Raw genomic sequence first — 17344 nt, forward strand, 5'->3', positions numbered from 1 at the left:
TGGCTATTGGTCCTGTTCCAAGGTTGAGGGACCACATCTGGTAATGGCAGAGTCCCAAAGTGACACAGGGCATCACATGGTGAGAGATAGGCACTGTTAGGTACCCAAACCAGTTTTTTTTTTTTTTTTACCTGTTTATTTATTTGAAAGGCAGAGAGAGAGAGAGAGAGAGAGAGAGCGAGCGAGCACGCTTCCATCCGCACTGGCCCACTCCCCAAATGGCTGCAATGGCCAGAACTGGAGCGATCCAAAGCCAGGAGCCTGGAGCTTCTTCCAGGTCCCCCACATGGGCATAGGGGCCCAAGAACTGCCCTCCCAGGTACATCAGCAGCGAGTTGGATAGGAAGTGGAGCAGCTGGGAATCAAACTGGCACCCATATGGGATGCTGGCACTGCAGGTGCTGGCTCTGCTGGGTGCTGGGCCCCTCAAACCACTTTTAAACCATAGCAATGACCTGTCTTTCCCATTTGCTGGCATCAGCCTTTTTCCCTGCCTCATTTTACTGCAATCATCTTTCTACTTCTTAGGGATGGCAGCTGCTTTCATGGTTCTAACCACTCTTGTCTATAGATGACTCCTGAAATCTCATCTTATCTCATGAGAGGAAATCTTGGAAATCTTACATTCTCAAATACTTACAGAATGTGTTGATCTTGCTGTAACCCTAAACTCAGTTCTAAAACCCAGCATGACATTTCGCCTTCAAAAGACTGGCTGCATTCTCATATTTCAGTTTCTTCATTTGTATCAGTGGCACCACAGTGCTCTCTCAAATGCCAAAATCCTTAGTCGCAGTCATTTTGATTCTTGCCTTTGTATTTAATATGCCCCTTCCCCAGTAAGTTTTGCTTGTTCCTTGGTTTCACAGGTCTCTGGTCTCCCTGCCTTCACTCTGCCCTGCCCAATCTGTATATACAGTGTCACTAACAGATGTCTGCTTAAGACTGGAATTTCATTCTGTCAGTCCTTAGCAAATAACAGTGACTCTCTCTGATTTGTCTGATGGCACCCTTCATCCTAGCATTAAGAACTTTGTATAAATTGCTGCTGAAGCCGGCGCCATGGCTTAACAGGCTAATCCTCCGCCTTGCGGCGCCGGCACACCGGATTCTAGTCCTGGTCGGGGCACTGGATTCTGTCCCGGTTGCCCCTCTTCCAGGCCAGCTCTCTGCTGTGGCCAGGGAGTGCAGTGGAGGATGGCCCAAGTGCTTGGGCCCTGCACCCCGTGAGAGACCAGGAGAAGCACCTGGCTCCTGGCTTCGGATCAGTGCGGTGCGCCGGCCGCAGCCATTGGAGGGTGAACCAACGGCAAAGGAAGACCTTTCTCTCTGTCTCTCTCTCTCACTGTCCAGTCTGCCTGTCAAAAAAAAAAAAAAAAAATTGCTGCTGACATCAGTGTTCTAGATCTCTGTTTCCACCCTTGAGGCTCACCCTCGATTGTAATGTCTTTTTCCCACTGAAGGTTTATGCCCTATACCCCCGAGTTTGGATGTTGAAATCCTAACCTCTATGGTGACGATGTTAGGAGGTAGGAGACTTTTGAAGGGATTGAGTCATGAAGGTGGCGCCCACGTGATAAAGGAGACCCCCGAGACCTGGTCAGTCCCTTCTGTCACATGGCAGTGACCATCTGTGAACCAAGAAGTAGGCTCTCACCAGGTGCTGAATCTGCTGGCCCTTGGATCTTAGACATTCTGCCCCCAAAGAATGAGAAATAAATTCCTATTGGTTATAAGCCACTCATGTTGTGGTGTTTTGGTATAGCAGCCAAAATAAACTAAGACACAGCCTGTCTAAACTGTCCTGGATCTTTCAAGGCTAACTCGGCTTCTTTCACTTCCATGCTGCCTTTTGGATCTGTTTTGACATAGCTTTGTCTTGGAGTTGGAGGTGGAGCTAGGGCTTGGGGGCTGTGCTTTGTGTTTTTGTTCCAGTGTCTCTTTGGGAAATGAAGGTAGACTACCCTTCTTAGATTTGATGCTCAGTGATCAGTTTATTTATTTATTATTCATTTGTTTGAAAGCCAGAATTAGAGACATTGTCCATCCACTGGTTCACTTCCTGAATGGGCACAATGGCCAGAGCTAGGCCAGGCTGAAGCCAGGAACCAGGAGCTTCATCCAGGTCTCCAATGTGTGGAGCCAGGAACCAGGAGCTTCATCCAGCTCTCCAATGTGAGGGTGGCAGGGACCCGAGCACTTGCGTCATATTCCACAGCTTTTCCCAGGGCATTAGCAGGGAGTTAGATTGGAAGTGGAGCAGTTGGGACTCCAACCAGCACCCACATGGGATGCTGGATTTGTAGATGGTGGCTTTACCTGCTTATGCCACAACTCTGGCCCCGATCAGTCTTTTTTTTTTTTTTTTTTTTTTTTTTTTAATCCATGGTGTTTTCTGTACTCTTGATTATAGTACCCTACTGGCATGACCAGAACTCTCAGATTCCAACTGCCAGCTTCCTCCTGGATGTCCTATCAAAATGCTCTGTTTGGTGAGATACTTGACTCCTTTGACTCATGGCCAAATGCCTGATGTTTGCCTTGACCGGAGACTTCCATACCATCTATGCCAACTGGAACCTCTTCTGTAGACTGGGCCATTTTTGAAAGGTAACCTGGGGTTATTATCCCACATAAGAAAGATGTGGTTCCTTGTATTTCTGTAGGACTTTTGTATCATTTTGTTTGACTGTATCCATGGTGTTTCTCAGCAAGATATAGAATTTCTGATCCACTAGCTTGTTGAATAAGTATATTAAATTTGCATTATAATACAGCAAAGATTGGTAAGAGTGAAACTAGAAGAAATGCAGAGTAACAATATGTTTCAATGAATATATTATCATTACATTAAAAAATGATGAATAAAATTTGAGAACATTGAATGTCTTCCTAGAGCATGTATATAAATGAATTCTTTTGAAAATGTTACCATGGCAAAGTAATAATATTAGTGTTGAATTTTTCTTTGTAAATGTTTCATATTTTACTCTTGATTTTTAACAAAAAATTATAGTTTACTGTTAGGTAAGTTATAGTTGCCTTAGATCAAATATTCGAATGTGAAAAAAATTAAAAAGCATTGTTCAGGTGAGGTCCCAAATTGTCCTTTGACTTACTGAAAATTTTTGACATTTTAATAGACTGTCTCCAAAAGGGTAGAGTCATGGAAATGAAACACTTTGAGGAAATTCATAGTTTTCCAGCTGGAGAACATGAAACCAGAAGTAAAAAAAAAACCTTGAGTGTGCCGTTAGCAGATGAAAAAGAAGCCTGGTTAGAGTTTGCAGAATGGAGCAGCCAGCTGTCACATAGAGCCTGGAGAAACCACTGCATTGCTGAAAGCCTGCATCCCCTTTTCTCTTCCTAAGAACCAGTTCAGAAAGAGCTGCATCAGCTAGCTGTGCGCCTCTGCTGGAACTTCTGATCCCTGCCATTTTGGGCTCACCGTGCAGCATTCCTTGCACACTGGGATGAGTGCATGGGCATGGAGAAGTGCTGCACGCTGTCCCGGAGCTTGACTGAGGGCTGAGGCGGGCCTGTTAGCCAAGGGAGCTCCAGCACGGGCTGTCCCTGACAACCCCATGCAGGCTGCTGGGAAACTGCTTCACTCACTTGCCAGCCTCTGAATGTAAGAGCTTTGAGGAGTCCACTGCAGGGAACTTAAACGTTAAAGAAAATTAAAAATCAGGGCCGGTGCTGTGGTGTAGCAGGTAAGGCCACCATCTGCAGTGCCAGCATCCCATATGGGCACCAGTTCGAGTCCCAGCTGCTCCACTTCTGATCCAGCTCTCTGCTGTGGCCTGGGAAAGCAGTAGAAGATGGCCCAAGTCCTTGGGCCCCTGCACCCGTGTGGGAGACTTAGAACTCCTGGCTCCTGGCTTCGGATTGGCTCAACTCTGGCCATTGAGGCCAACTGGGGAGTAAATCAGTAGATGGAAGACCTCTCTCTCTCTCTGCCTCTCCTGTCTCTCTCTGCCTCTCTTCTCTCTGTATAATAAATAAAATAAATAATAAATAATAATAAATAAATAATAAATCTTATAAAAGATAATTAAAATAAAAATGTATTGCTTCTTCAGTGTTTTGCTCATTCTAGGAAGCTCTGTGGGTTTATTTCAATATGTGAAATAAAAGGGAGTGATTATTTTCTGGTGAAGGTTAGGCATCAGGTGAGTAGGATTATGTAGCTGTTTTGGAGAATAAAAGTGGTAGTTTTGGAGAAGCACATATTTGGTTTAAGGAATTACCTATATACATTTCAACCTGAATTTCTTGGGTGTAAGAGATGAACCAATGGATTTCTTTTAAGTATGGGATTACGTCTATTTTTTCTAAATATTTATTTATTTATTTGAAAGAGTTACAGAAAAGGAGGGAAAGAGATTGAGAGGTCGATATTCCATCTGCTGGTGCACTCCCCAAGTGACCACAACAGCTAGGGCTGAGGAAGGCTAAAGCCAAGAGCTTCAGCCAGGTCTCCCAGGTGCAGACTGGAGCCCAAGCACTTGGGCCATCTTCTGATTCTCCCAGGCACATTAGCAGGGAGCTGAATTGGAAGTAGAACAGCTGGACATGAACCAGTGTCCATATTTTGCCCATATATTGCCAGCATCGCATTACCTGCTGTACCATGATACTTAAATATTTTGGTTCATTAAAATCTCTTTCATGATTTCTTTCCAGAATAAGGAGAGTCACTAAAGAGCCAAATGTGCCAAGAGAATACGTTTGCTCTGGAATTTGTGGGATGGTTGGTGAACAAAACGGGCATGATTCTAAACAAGCTTACCTGTACAGCTATACTAAGCTAATTAGGGAGCAGCCGAGTGGCGGTGCTGGCAGACTCTGGTATCTCCTTCCAGTGGCCCTGGCAGTCTTCTCTTCCACTGCATGGGAGCTACCCAGTCTGTGCTGTGGTGTCTCCTCCTTGCTTCCTGGCCTTTATTATGGAATCTTTGATTTTGTTTATATTTTTGCTTAAATTGTAATCTTTAGGTTGTGAATCATTTTTGTGGTCTTTTGCCATCTTCCCAAGTAACCAGTGTTGAAAACCAAAAACACTTTCTGCACAACCTTTCTCTATAATCACCAAATCAAATCAGATACCCCACCAAATATTTATTGTTGGTATTTTATAAAAATGGGTCAGATTATATTCTGTATATCTTGCCTTTCTCACTTAAAGGTACATGAAAATATCTCCTGTATATTGTACACTTTTATTCAAGAGAGAGAGAGAGAACAGAGAGAGAGAAATTGAGCCCCATCCAACTGGTTCTTTCCCCAATGCCTACCACAGCTGGAGGCCAAAGCCAGGAGTTGGGAACTTAGTTCAGGTCTCCCTTGTAGGAGGCAGGAATCCTACTATTGAAGTCATCACCACTGCCTTCCAGGGGCTGCATTAGCAGGAAGCTAGAATTTGGAGCTAGTGGTGGATGTTAAACCCAGGCACCTGATATAGGATGCAGGGCGCCTAACTGGTGTCTTATCTGCTGGGCCAGATGCTCACCTCTGGTACATATATATATATATATATATATATATTTAAATTTTATTTTATTTGAAAGGCAGAATCAGAGGAAGGGAGTAGGAAGGAGAGGGAGGGAAAAGGAGGGAGAGAGAGAGAAGGAGGGGTCTTCCATCTGCTGGTTCACTCCCAAATGGTCACAACAATGGCTAGAGCTGGGCTGATCCAAAGGCAGGAGCCGGAAGCTTCCTCCAGGTCTTCCACGCAGGTGCAGGGGCCCAAGGATTCGGACCATCTTCTGCTGCTTTCCCAGGCCATAGCAGAAAGCTGGATTAGAAGTTGAGCAGCTGGGACTTGAACCAGCACCCATATGGGATGCTGGTACTGCAGGTGGTGGCCTTACCCGTTATGCCACAGTGCTGGCCCCAACCCAGGCACAGTCTTTTTTTTTTTTTGGTTTTTAATTTATTTTTTACTTAGTAAATATAAATTTCCAAAGTACAGTTTATGGATTACAATGGCTTCCCCCCCACCCATAATTTCCCTCCCACTCACACCCCTCCCATCTCCCGCTCCCATTCCATTCACATCAAGATTCATTTTCAATTATCTTTATATACAGAAGATCGATTTAGTATATATTAAGTAAAGATTTCATCAGTTTGCACCCACACAGAAACACAAAGTGTAAAATACTGTTTCTTTTTTTTTTTTTTTTTTTATTATTATTATTATTTTTATTTTTTTAACTTTTATTTAATGAATATAAATTTCCAGTGTACAGTTTACGGATTACAATGGCTTCCCCCCCCCCCCCATAACTTCCCTCCCACCCGCAACCCTCCCCTCTCCCGCTCCCTCTCCCCTTCCATTTGCATCAAGATTCATTTTCAATTCTCTTTATATACAGAAGATCAATTTAGTATAAAGATTTCAACAGTTTGCACCCACATAGAAACACAAAGTGAAACATACTGTTTGAGTATTAGTTATAGCATTAAATCACAATGTACAGCACATTAAGGACAGAGATCCCACATGAGGAGCAAGTGCACAGTGACTCCTGTTGTTGACACAACAAATTGACACTCTAGTTTATGGTGCCAGTAACCATCCTAGGCTGTCATCATGAGTTGCCAAGGCTATGGAAGCCTTCCAAGTTTGCCGACTCTGATCATATTTAGACAAGGTCATAAAAGACAGGTTGAGGATAGTAACCAATGATCCTAAGAGTGGCCTTAACCAGGTCTGAACAATTATACAGCATTAAGTGGGGAAGAGGACCATCAGTACACACAGGTTGGGAGTAGAGCCATTGGTGGTAGAGTAGAGGTTATGATTACAAAGGAATGAGGCCCAAGTGCACTAGACAGGGCCTAGAACAAAGGACAGAGTCATTATTAGAGGAGCTAAGAAAGGTGCTGTCTAAGCTACAATTAAGTTTTCTGATTGAGAGGCGAATAGAACCTGATAGAAGGGGCTTGATAATAATCTGGTGGGCTTTAGGCCTTGTAAATTCAGAGGCCCAGACCTATCTATCTCTTCACATGGGGTATATCCTAAGGGAGGTGTGAACCTCCTAGGGGAAGGCATTCTGTTGACTTTCATTACTTGGCTGGCCTGGGAGGAGAGCTGGCCAGGTAAAGGCAGGTGGCATCTCTAACAAGAAATTTACAGTTCTGCCTGTAATGTTGCTGACCCTGCTTGACCATCCCCTCAGCTGCAGTGGTCACTTTGGAAGTTGGGCTGAGTGAAGGGCTTTTCAGCTTAGAGCCAATAAGATCTGTGGCTCTGACCTGGGCATCCTTCGACTCCAGGGCAGGTCCATTTCCAGTGATCCAACTCTTGGCAGAGCTGCCAGGGCTCTTCACAAGCTGACTTCTGCTGAAGCCCAGGCTTACCACATTGAAAGCCACTGCAGTGGACTGGCCTGTTGGGTCTCCTTGAGGGCAGATCACTGTACAGATCAGCCATTAATAGGCCTGCCACCCATTGCTTCTGATGCCGAGCTTTCTTTTCCTCCTGGTTTGTGTTAAAGCAGACCAGAGGATGCAAGTCAAGGGAGTGCCCGTGTCCCATCTCTAATCTTCGGTGGCCTGAACTACAAGTCTATAGTCACAGGCATGTTCTGTAGTAGTTTTTCTAAGGTAGACAATGCCCATGAGGAAAATTATATTCTCACTTTAAAACTTTCTTTCCCTTTGGTCTGAAAGGGAGGTTTTTTCTACTTACTGTATACTTCGCTGATGGCGAAGTGAATCTAGCTATGAGATTATTATTTGAGTTCTTATTTTGGCTATGCTATTGCAGAAAAATGTTAGCCATCTCTTTTATAAGGTCTAAAGATTAAATTGTGCATCCTACAGATTCCTTCATAATAGAATTAGTTTCCTACCTTGAAGAGAATAGAGAAATGAAAGAACAAGTTGGGCTTAGAATAGAGAAATGAGGGAGCAAGTCCTAGATCGCTTGCTGACAATAGCAATATCACATGAATACTTAGCAAACCGTTTCAACCATTAGATAACAACTTAAGAAAACATTTACCAGAAGGTCCAATGCCTTCTATAAATTTTAAGAATCATGTATTTGAAAACACCTCTTAAATATCTAACATGGTGTAGTTTGTTTAGCCAGTAAAATTAAGCACAACCATCTAAAATGTTTTTAGTTTCTTTCTACCAACAAGTCTAAAACATATGATACACAGATTCAGGTCCCACAAATTAAAATGTATCTTTGATTGATTTTAGCAGCTTAAATTTATGGACAATCTTATCTATAAGCCATTTAAAATAAAACTCTTAATAAAATTTCCCCATGTGGACATAGAATATGTACACACATATAATATAGCATAATAGACCAATATATCAATTTTAATAATAGCTTTTAAAATCTTTAACTCTTTTTGTAGATTGCCAATTGATTTGAATTGCTTTTTCTTTTTAGTAACCTCAGTTAACCATACTTTCTCTCAGTTGGTACTGTTAATACATTATTGGCTTCATCTGTTTACAGAGCCATCCCAAAGTACTGAATACAATAAAAGTGGCTGGAAAAAGTCCATAGGAACCTATAGGAGGACAGCTAAACACAGAACCAACAACGCTTTAGTTTTATGAGCAGCAGATCATATATAACTGTGGATGACAAAAGACTTTAAGTCGCCATGTTTAAAATTATAAACTCATCAACCAACAAGAGGCACTTGCTTACTTCACAGTATTTTTGAAAGCACCTGTAGGATTTTACAAGTATTTAACCCTTTAAGCCTCTGGGGCTTTCTCATTAAGATAACTATCATGTCTAGTAACACAAGATCATTAGACTTTTTAATTCTGAAACATTTGTATTAATAGCATTTTCCATTATAGAAACTTAAAGTCTGGTACCACATCACATCTTGACAGTCCTTCTAATATACTCCAAATAGACTGATTAGTTGGTGTCTCTATAAGATGAGAGACATAGGTCCTTTGATTTTTTCAGTTGGGCCCAAACTGGAAAAACCAAAGTCCAGGATTTACTGGAAATTTTAGAGACCAGATTGTTTGAAACTTTGATTTTTTGAATGCCTGTCAAGAATGCCAAGAAGGCTCAAAATCCAAAATATCTGGTTGAAATAAGATTTCTTAAAATCATGACATAACATAGACCAAATTTGATCATTGTTACAAGGCGATTATTCAAATTTTTGAAAAAAGCACATATTTAAATAACCCATAGCTCTTAATAAAAATTCAGCTGTTTTTGAACAATTAGAATTTAACAGACATCAAGAGAACATAATAGATTACTTTAACACATTGCTTTAACAGAGCATCAGAGTTTAATTCTATGTCAAAGAGAAATTGAGCTTCCTGTGATCTTTTGCTGTGAGGTTTCCTTCCTTTACCTTCTTTCATATTGGTGACCATGTTTCTGTGTTTCTGTGTGTAACACATCTTTAAGCATCTTTTGCAGGGCAGGATGAGTGGCAACAAATTCTTTCAGTTTCTGTTTGCTATGAAAAGTCTTAATTTCACCTTCATTCACAAATGAGAGCTTTGCAGGATATAGTATTCTGGGCTGGCAGTTTTTCTCTCTTAGTACCTGGGCTATGTCTCGCCATTCCCTTCTAGCTTGTAGTGTTTCTGATGAGAAGTCTGCTGTGAGTCTAATTGGAGATCCTCTAAGCGTGATCTGACGTTTCTCTCTTGCACCTTTTAGGATCTTTTCTTTATGTTTCACTGTGGTGAGTTTGATTACAACATGTCGTGGTGAGGATCTCTTTTGGTCATGTTTATTAGGGGTTCTATAAGCTTCCTGTACTAAGATGCCTCTGTCCTTCTCCAAACCTGGGAAATTTTCTGCTAGTATCTCACTGAAAATGCCTTCTAATCCTTTCTCCCTCTCCATGCCTTCAGGAACTCCTAGAACCCGAATGTTGGGTTTTTTAATAGTATCTTGTAGATTCCCGACAATATTTTTTAGATTTCTAATTTCTTCTTCTTTTCTTTGGTTTGCCTGTTTCCTTTCCTGTTCTCTGTCTTCTAAGTCTGATATTCTCTCTTCTGCTTCGCCCATTCTGTTTTTAAGGCTCTCTAATGTGTTTGTCATTTGATCTATTGAACTCTTCATTTCATTATGATTTCTCGTCACTATCAGAGTTTCTTGTTCCACTAGTTGTTTCATTTCATTTTGATTCCTCCTTAATATTTCACTTTCACGAGAGAGATTTTCTATCTTGTCCATGAAGGATTTCTGTAGTTCAAGAATTTGTTTTTGAGAATTTCTTACTGTTCTTATCAATTTTTTGAGATCCGCTTCTTGCATTTCTTCGATCTCATCATCTTCATAATCTTGAATTGGGGTGTCTTTTTCATTTGGGGGCGTCATAGTTTCTTCCTTGTTCTTGTTAGCTTGGTTTTTGCGTTTGTTGTTTGGCATGTTGGAGATATTTGGTTTCTTCACTGTGGTGTTTTTTCTTGTTACACTATGGCTCTATATTAAGTGGACTGTCTGCTTTCAGTGGAGCCTTAGAGGCTTGAGATGAGTGTGGACTGAGAGCTGTGTTTGGTTCCTCAGGGTTGAGGGTGTGTGACAAGGATGACACTCCCAGGTTAGGTGTGGTAAATCTCTTTTTCTTTTTTTGATTTAAAAGGGAAGTAATTCCGCACAGCTGAACGTAATTGGAGGTAGTTAGCAGGCAAATGATATACCCACAGGAGCCAGGGATTGGAAGCTCTTTCCCAAGGACCACACAGGGAATCTCTGCTGCCCTCAGTGTGGGCTCCAATTCTCCTGCAGTCTCCCACTGGGTTGCCAAGTTAGATGCTAATCTCCTGTTATTTCACCCCTCCCCACAGAGTCAGGTTTTTCTGCTAGGCTCAGGGCTGGTGCAGACCTGAGGTCGCCCTGCTTATGACGTATGTCCAAAATGGCGCCTGCTCTGTCTTGCTTGCCTTTGAGAGGTGAGCGGAGAGAGAGAAACTTGTGTCCGTATCAGTCACTTTTTTTATTTTATTTTTCTCTCTCTTCTAGTTAGCCTGGTGAACTTTTCCCCACGGAGTTTCAAGCCTCGTTCCCTCTAGCCTCCTCTTTCCGCTTGCCTGCTGGTATCTCGGGCTGTGGAGGTTCGGCTCACCTCGCGTTCCAGCGCTGGTGCGTTGAGTCTGCCGCTGGTGTCCCGAACTTGGGCTCCCACGCTCTCCACGCAGGTCCACTGTGAATCACTAGTTCCGGAAGAGTTTCCGCTGCTGTTTTTTCCCCTACTCTTCCTTGACCCTGCAGTATCTCCACTTATATTAAACTTTCTTTCCCCCCGGACTAAGTGTGCTCCCTGCCTATTCCGCCATCTTGCTGCCTCCAAAATACTGTTTCAGTACTAGTTATAGCATTACTTCACATTGGACAACACATTAAGGACAGATCCCACGTGAGACATAAGTACACAGTGACTCCTGTTGTTGATTTAACAATTTGACACTCTTGTTTATGGCGTCAGTAATCTCCCTAGGCTCTAGTCATGAGTTGCCAAGGCTATGGAAGCCTTTAGGGTTCGCTGACTTTGATCTTATTCCGATAGGGTCATAGTCAAAGTGGAAGTTCTCTCCTCCCTTCAGAGAAAGGTACCTCCTTCTTTGATGGCCCCGTTCTTTCCACTGGGATCTCACTCGCAGAGATCTTTCATTTAGTTTTTTTTTTTTTTTTTTGCCAGAGTGTCTTGGCTTTCCATGCCTACAATACTCTCATGGGCTCTTCAGCCATATCCGAATGCCTTAAGGGCTGATTCTGAGGCCAGACAGGCACAGCCTTTTTTATAAAGCTTTTATTTAATGAACGCAAATTTCATAGGTACAACTTTAGGATATAATGGTTCTTCCCTCCATACCCATCCTCCCACCCCCCTCTCCCATCCCACCTCTTACTCCTTCTCCCATCCCATTCTTCATTAAGATTTATTTTTAATTAACTTTATATATAGAAGACCAACTCTATACTCAGTAAAGATTTCAACAGTTTGCACCCACATACACACAATGTATAAAGTACTGTTTGAGAACAAGTTTTGCAGTTAATTCCAATAGTACACCTCGTTAAGGAAAGAGATCCTACATGGTGAGTAAGTGCATGGTGACTCCTGATGTTGATTTAACAATTGACACTCTTATTTATGATGTCAGTGATCACCCAAGGTTCTTGCCACGAGCTGCTGAGCCTATTGAAGCCTTTTTTTTCCCACAAACTCCTTCATTATTTAGACAAAGCCATAATCAAAGTGGAAGTTCTTTCCTCCCTTCAGAGAAAAGTACATCCTTCTTTGATGTAGGCACATTATTAAATCAGTCAAAAGCTGTAGAGAAAGGGCCCGATGAGGTTGTGAAGGAATAAATATCCTTGGGCCCCTGCCCCTGTGTGGGAGACCCAGAAGAAGCTCTTGGCTTTGGATCAGCCCACTCTGGCCATTGCAGCCATTTGGGAAGTAAACCAGTGGATGGAAGACCTCTTTCTCTGCTTCTGCCTCTCCGCTACATGCCACTTTTGGTGTATTTTTTTTTTTTTTTTTTGACAGGCAGAGTTATAGACAGAGAGAAAGGTCTTCCTTCCGTTGGTTCACCCACCCCCCAAATGGCCGTTACGGTGCTGTGCTATTCCGAAGCCAGGAGCCAGGTGCTTCCTCCTGGTCTCCGATGCAGGTGCAGGGCCCAAGCACTTGGGCCATCCTCCACTGTACTCCCAGGCCACAGCAGAGAGCTGGACTGGAAGAGGAGCAACCAGGACAGAACCCGGTGCCCCAACCGGACTAGAACCAGGGGACCGGCGCCGCAGGCAGAGGATTAGCCTAGTGAGCCGCGGCGCCGGCTACCTCTGGTGTATCTTTAATAAGTTCTTTTATTTTTGTGGCTGGCGCTGTGGTGCAGCGGGTTAATGCCCTGGCCTGAAGTGCCCTCATCCCATATAGGCACTGGTTCGAGACCCAACTGCTCCACTTCCAATACAGCTCTCTGCTATGGCCTGGGAAAGCAGTAGAAGATGGCCCAAGTCCTTGAGCCCCTGCACCCGCGTGGGAGACCCAGGGGAAGCTCCTGGCTTCAGATCATTACAGCTCCGGCAATTGCGGCCAATTGGAGAGTGAACCATTGGATAGAAGACCTCTCTCTCTCTTTCAGCCTCTCCTCTCTCTGTATAACTCTTTCAAATAAAATAATAATTACAAACATAAGTTCTTGTATTTTTAAATTAACAGACTCTAATTTTTGAGCAGTTTTACGTTTGTAGAACAATTGAGTGGCAAGCACAAAGAGTTCCTATGTATGTATATATATTTCTTAAATCATATTGCTAAGTGAAATAAACCAAGCTGAAGAGGCTATATAATGTATAATTCCAAATATATGACATTATGAAAAAGGAGAAACTGTGGAGACAATAAAACATTTGGTGATTGAGGTTTTTGGGAAGGGAATGGACAAATAAGTGAAGCACAGAGGATTGTTAGGACAGTGAACCAATCCTACACAATATCATAATGGTGGACATATGTCATTACACATTTTCAAAACCCACTGTATAATAGTAAGAGTGAATTGTTTATATTAACTATGGATGCCCTTTCCTGGCTTGATAGCTTCTTTGGTGACATGTCTGTTTAGAGGTTTATTATTTTTTTTTGGCTCATTTTTCAATTGGGTTATTTTCTTATTGTTAATTTTCAAGAATTCTTTGTATGTTTGAGATATAGTCTTTATCAGATGTGCCTTTTACAAGCACTTTATCTCCAGTCTATAGCTTGTCTTATCATTTTGAGATTATTATTTGCAGAGATTTTAATTTAAATGAAGTCAACTTATAAATTATTTCCTTCATTGAGTCATGCCTTTGGTGTAACTAAAAGGTCATTGCCAAGCCCAAGGCCACCTGCCTTTTGTCCTGTATTATATTCTGGGGGTTTTATAGTTTTCTGATTCCCATTTAGCTCTGTGATCCATTTTGAGTCAATTTAAAAATTTTTTCCCCTTATTTCAGAGGCAGAAAAGAGGGAGAGAGCCAGAGGAGAGCACGGAAGTGTGTGTGTGTGTGTGTGTAAGGAGAGAGAGAGAGAGAGAGAGAGAGAATTCACTGTCCATTGGTTTAGTCTTCAAATGGTCTCAATAGCTGGGAGCCAGGAACTCAATCCAGGTCTCCCACATGCATGGCAGGAACCCAGTTACCTGAGCCATTCATTACTGCTGCCCCCTAGCACCTATGTTAACAGGAAGTCAAGTCAGGAGCCAGAGCTGGGAATCTAACTCACTCTGACATGGGGTGTGGGTGTCTTAACTGGTGTCTTAATTTCCAGACCAAATGCCTGCTCTCTTGGATTGACTTTTGTGAAAGATGTAGTCAGTGTCTAGATTCCTTTCTTTCTTTTCTTTTTTTTCCCTCTTTTTTTCTTTATTTTACATATGGATTCCCAGTTATTCCAGCACCATTTGATGGAATGATTATCTTTTCTCTACTGTATTACCTTTTCTCTTTTCTCAAAGATCAGTTAGGGGCCGGCACCGGGGCTCACTTGGTTAATCCTCTGCCTGCGGCGCCAGCATCCCATATGGGTGCCGGGTTCTAGTCCCGGTTGCTCCTCTTCCAGTCCAGCTCTCTGCTGTGGCCCAGGAGGGCAATGGAAGATGGCTCAGGTGCTTGGGCCCTGCACCTGCATGGGGGACCAGGAAAAGCACCTGGCTCCTGGCTTCAGATTGGCGCAGCATGCTGGCCGTAGCGGCCATTTGGGGGAGTGAACCAAAGGAAGGATGACCTTTCTCTCATGTCTCTCTCTCTCACTGTCTATGACTCTACCTGTCAAATAAAAAAAATTTAAAAAGATCAGTTGACTATATTTATGTGAGTCTATTTCTGGGCTCTCTGTTCTGACTCATTGATCTATTTGTCTGTTCTTTCACCAGTTGTAGAAGTCAGGTAGTGTCGGTCCTCTGACTTTATTCTTCCCCTTCAATATTTTGATAGTATTCTATTTCTTTTCCTTTTCATATAAACTTTAGAATATTTCACAAAATAACTTGCTGGGATTTTGATTGGGATTGTGAGATTGTGCTGAACCTATAGATCAAGTTGGGAAGAACTGACATCGTAACAGTATTGAATCTTTTTGTCCATGAACATAGAGTATCTCTCCATTTAGATACTTTTTGATTTCCTTCATCAGAGTTTTATGGTTTTGTTCATATAAATGTTATGTATATTTTGTTTTATGCCAAAACATATTATTTTTGATGCTAATATAAAAGGCACTGTATTTTTTATTTTAAATTCCAATTGTTCATTGCTGGTCTATAAGAAAGCAGAAGTCGACTTTTGTTTATTATCCTTGGAATCTGTCACTTTACTTTAAATTCTTAATTCCAGGAATTTTAAAAAAAGGATTTTTTTATTTGAAAGGAAGAGTTCACAGAGAAAGAGAGATCTTCTATTCACTGGTTCACTCTCCAAATGCCTAAATGTCTGGGACTGGGCCAAGCCAAAGCCAGGAACCTAGAACTCTGTCTGGGTCTCCCAAGTGAACTGCAGGGGTCCAGACATTTGGCTGTCTTTCGCTGCTTTGCCATGTGCATTAGCAGAGAACTGGATTGAAAGTGGAGAAGCTAGGACTGGAACCAGTGCCCAGATGGATGCGGGCATCACAGGCAGCCACTTAACTGACAGTGCCACAATGCTGGCCCCCTACCCCTACCCCGACCCAGAAAATTTTTTTTGTTAATTCCTTGGCATTTTCTAAATAGATAGTGAAGACATTTTTATTTATGAATGAAGACAGTTTTATTCATTCCTTCATAATCTGTACACCTTTTATTCCTTTTCTTATCACGTTAGTTAGGCCTTCCAGTATGCTGTTGAAAAGGAGTAGTAACAGTGGACCTCCTTGCCTTGTTTCTGATATTAGTGGGAAATCATGCAATTTCTCAACTTTCAGCATAATGCAGGTTTTTTTTTTAAGATTTATTTATTTATTTGAAAGTCAGAGTTACACAGAGAGAGAGAGAGAGAGAGAGGTCTTCCATCTGATGGTTCACTCCCCAACTGGCCGCAACGGCCAGAGCTGTGCTGATCCGGAGCCAGGAGCCAGGAGCCAGGAACCAGGAGCCAGAAGTCAGGGGCTTCTTCCGGGTCTCCCACGTGGGTGCAGGGGCCCAAAGACTTGAGCCATCTTCTGCTGCTTTCCCAGGCCACAGCAGAGAGCTGGATCAGAAGTGCAGCAGCGGGGTCTCAAACCGGTGCCCATATGAGATGCTGGTGCTTCAGGCCCGCTGCACCACAGTACCGGCCCCATGATGTAGGTTTTTTACAGATGCTTGTCTTAGTCTGTGCTGTCATAACAGGAGACCACAGACTAGGTAATTTAGAAAGAATAGAGATTTTTTTTTTAATATAGTTTTGGGGGCTGGGGAGTTCACTATCAGGGTGCCAGCAAGTTCAGTTATTTGGTGAGGGCTACTCTCTGCTTCCAAAATGGTTCCTCTGGAAGGCAGGAAAGCTGTGTCCTCATATGGTAGGAAAGTAGAAGAGAAGCAATACTATGTGAAGCCTTCTTTGCAAAGCCCTTAATCCCGTGGATGAGGGGAGGAGCCTTCAGGACCTGATCACCTCTTAAAGACCCCGCCTCTGACCTGTCATCACGTTGAAATTAATTCTCAATCATCTGAATTTTGGATTGACACATTCAAACCATACCAGTGTTATTTATCAAGTTGAGGAAGTTCTTTAATTCTAGTTTACTACAAGTCAATATGTTCTCTTCAATGGCTGCATACTGTTCCATTGTATGTGTGTGTCATAGTTCATTAACACAGAGTGAAGCCAACTTTTTAAACTATTGTGATATTGCTATATTTAATAATCATGGTAATGGTATATTCCTAAGTGTTCATGGATTCCTCTCCTTTAAATCTGGCCAAAGGAGACAAAATGATGGTAGGTTATAAAGTGTTTTGAAAGCCAACCTAAGGAGTTTTGATCAGAACGGCAAATGGTTGAGATTGGACATAAAGTAGCTTATGTTGCGTATTGTGGGAGCTGGGAGTAACTTTTAGGTAGGCAGATGCCTTCCTCTTTCACTAGGAAGCATAAATCCTCCTATGGGTTTTTGATCTTTGCCAGTACATTTGGATTGGTTTCTAAACACAGCTTGGCAGCCAGATAATGCTATTTTTTGTTCTGGGAACTTAAAAATCAGTTCCTATGTAGAGTTACTCAGTCATATTTGATGAACTGGATTTCTCCATAAATCAGAAGTTGACAAATTATAGCCCCGTGGTCCAAATTTGAACTCCTGCCTAACTTTTTTTTAAATTCAGCTTCTTATTTCAAGATAATTGTAGATTCATATGCAGTTAT

The 17344-nt window shown here is 42.3% G+C and overlaps 1 protein-coding gene across 2 annotated transcripts in view; it reads left to right on the top strand.

Annotated features, from left to right (window-relative positions):
* Window positions 1-17344, top strand: part of MSRA (methionine sulfoxide reductase A) — a 410272-nt gene that overhangs the window by 11815 nt on the left and 381113 nt on the right. The gene's annotated exons all lie outside the window — the stretch shown is intronic.

The sequence above is a fragment of the Lepus europaeus genome, chromosome 16, assembly GCF_033115175.1.
Source record: "Lepus europaeus isolate LE1 chromosome 16, mLepTim1.pri, whole genome shotgun sequence".
NCBI classification, from domain to species: Eukaryota; Metazoa; Chordata; class Mammalia; order Lagomorpha; family Leporidae; genus Lepus; species Lepus europaeus.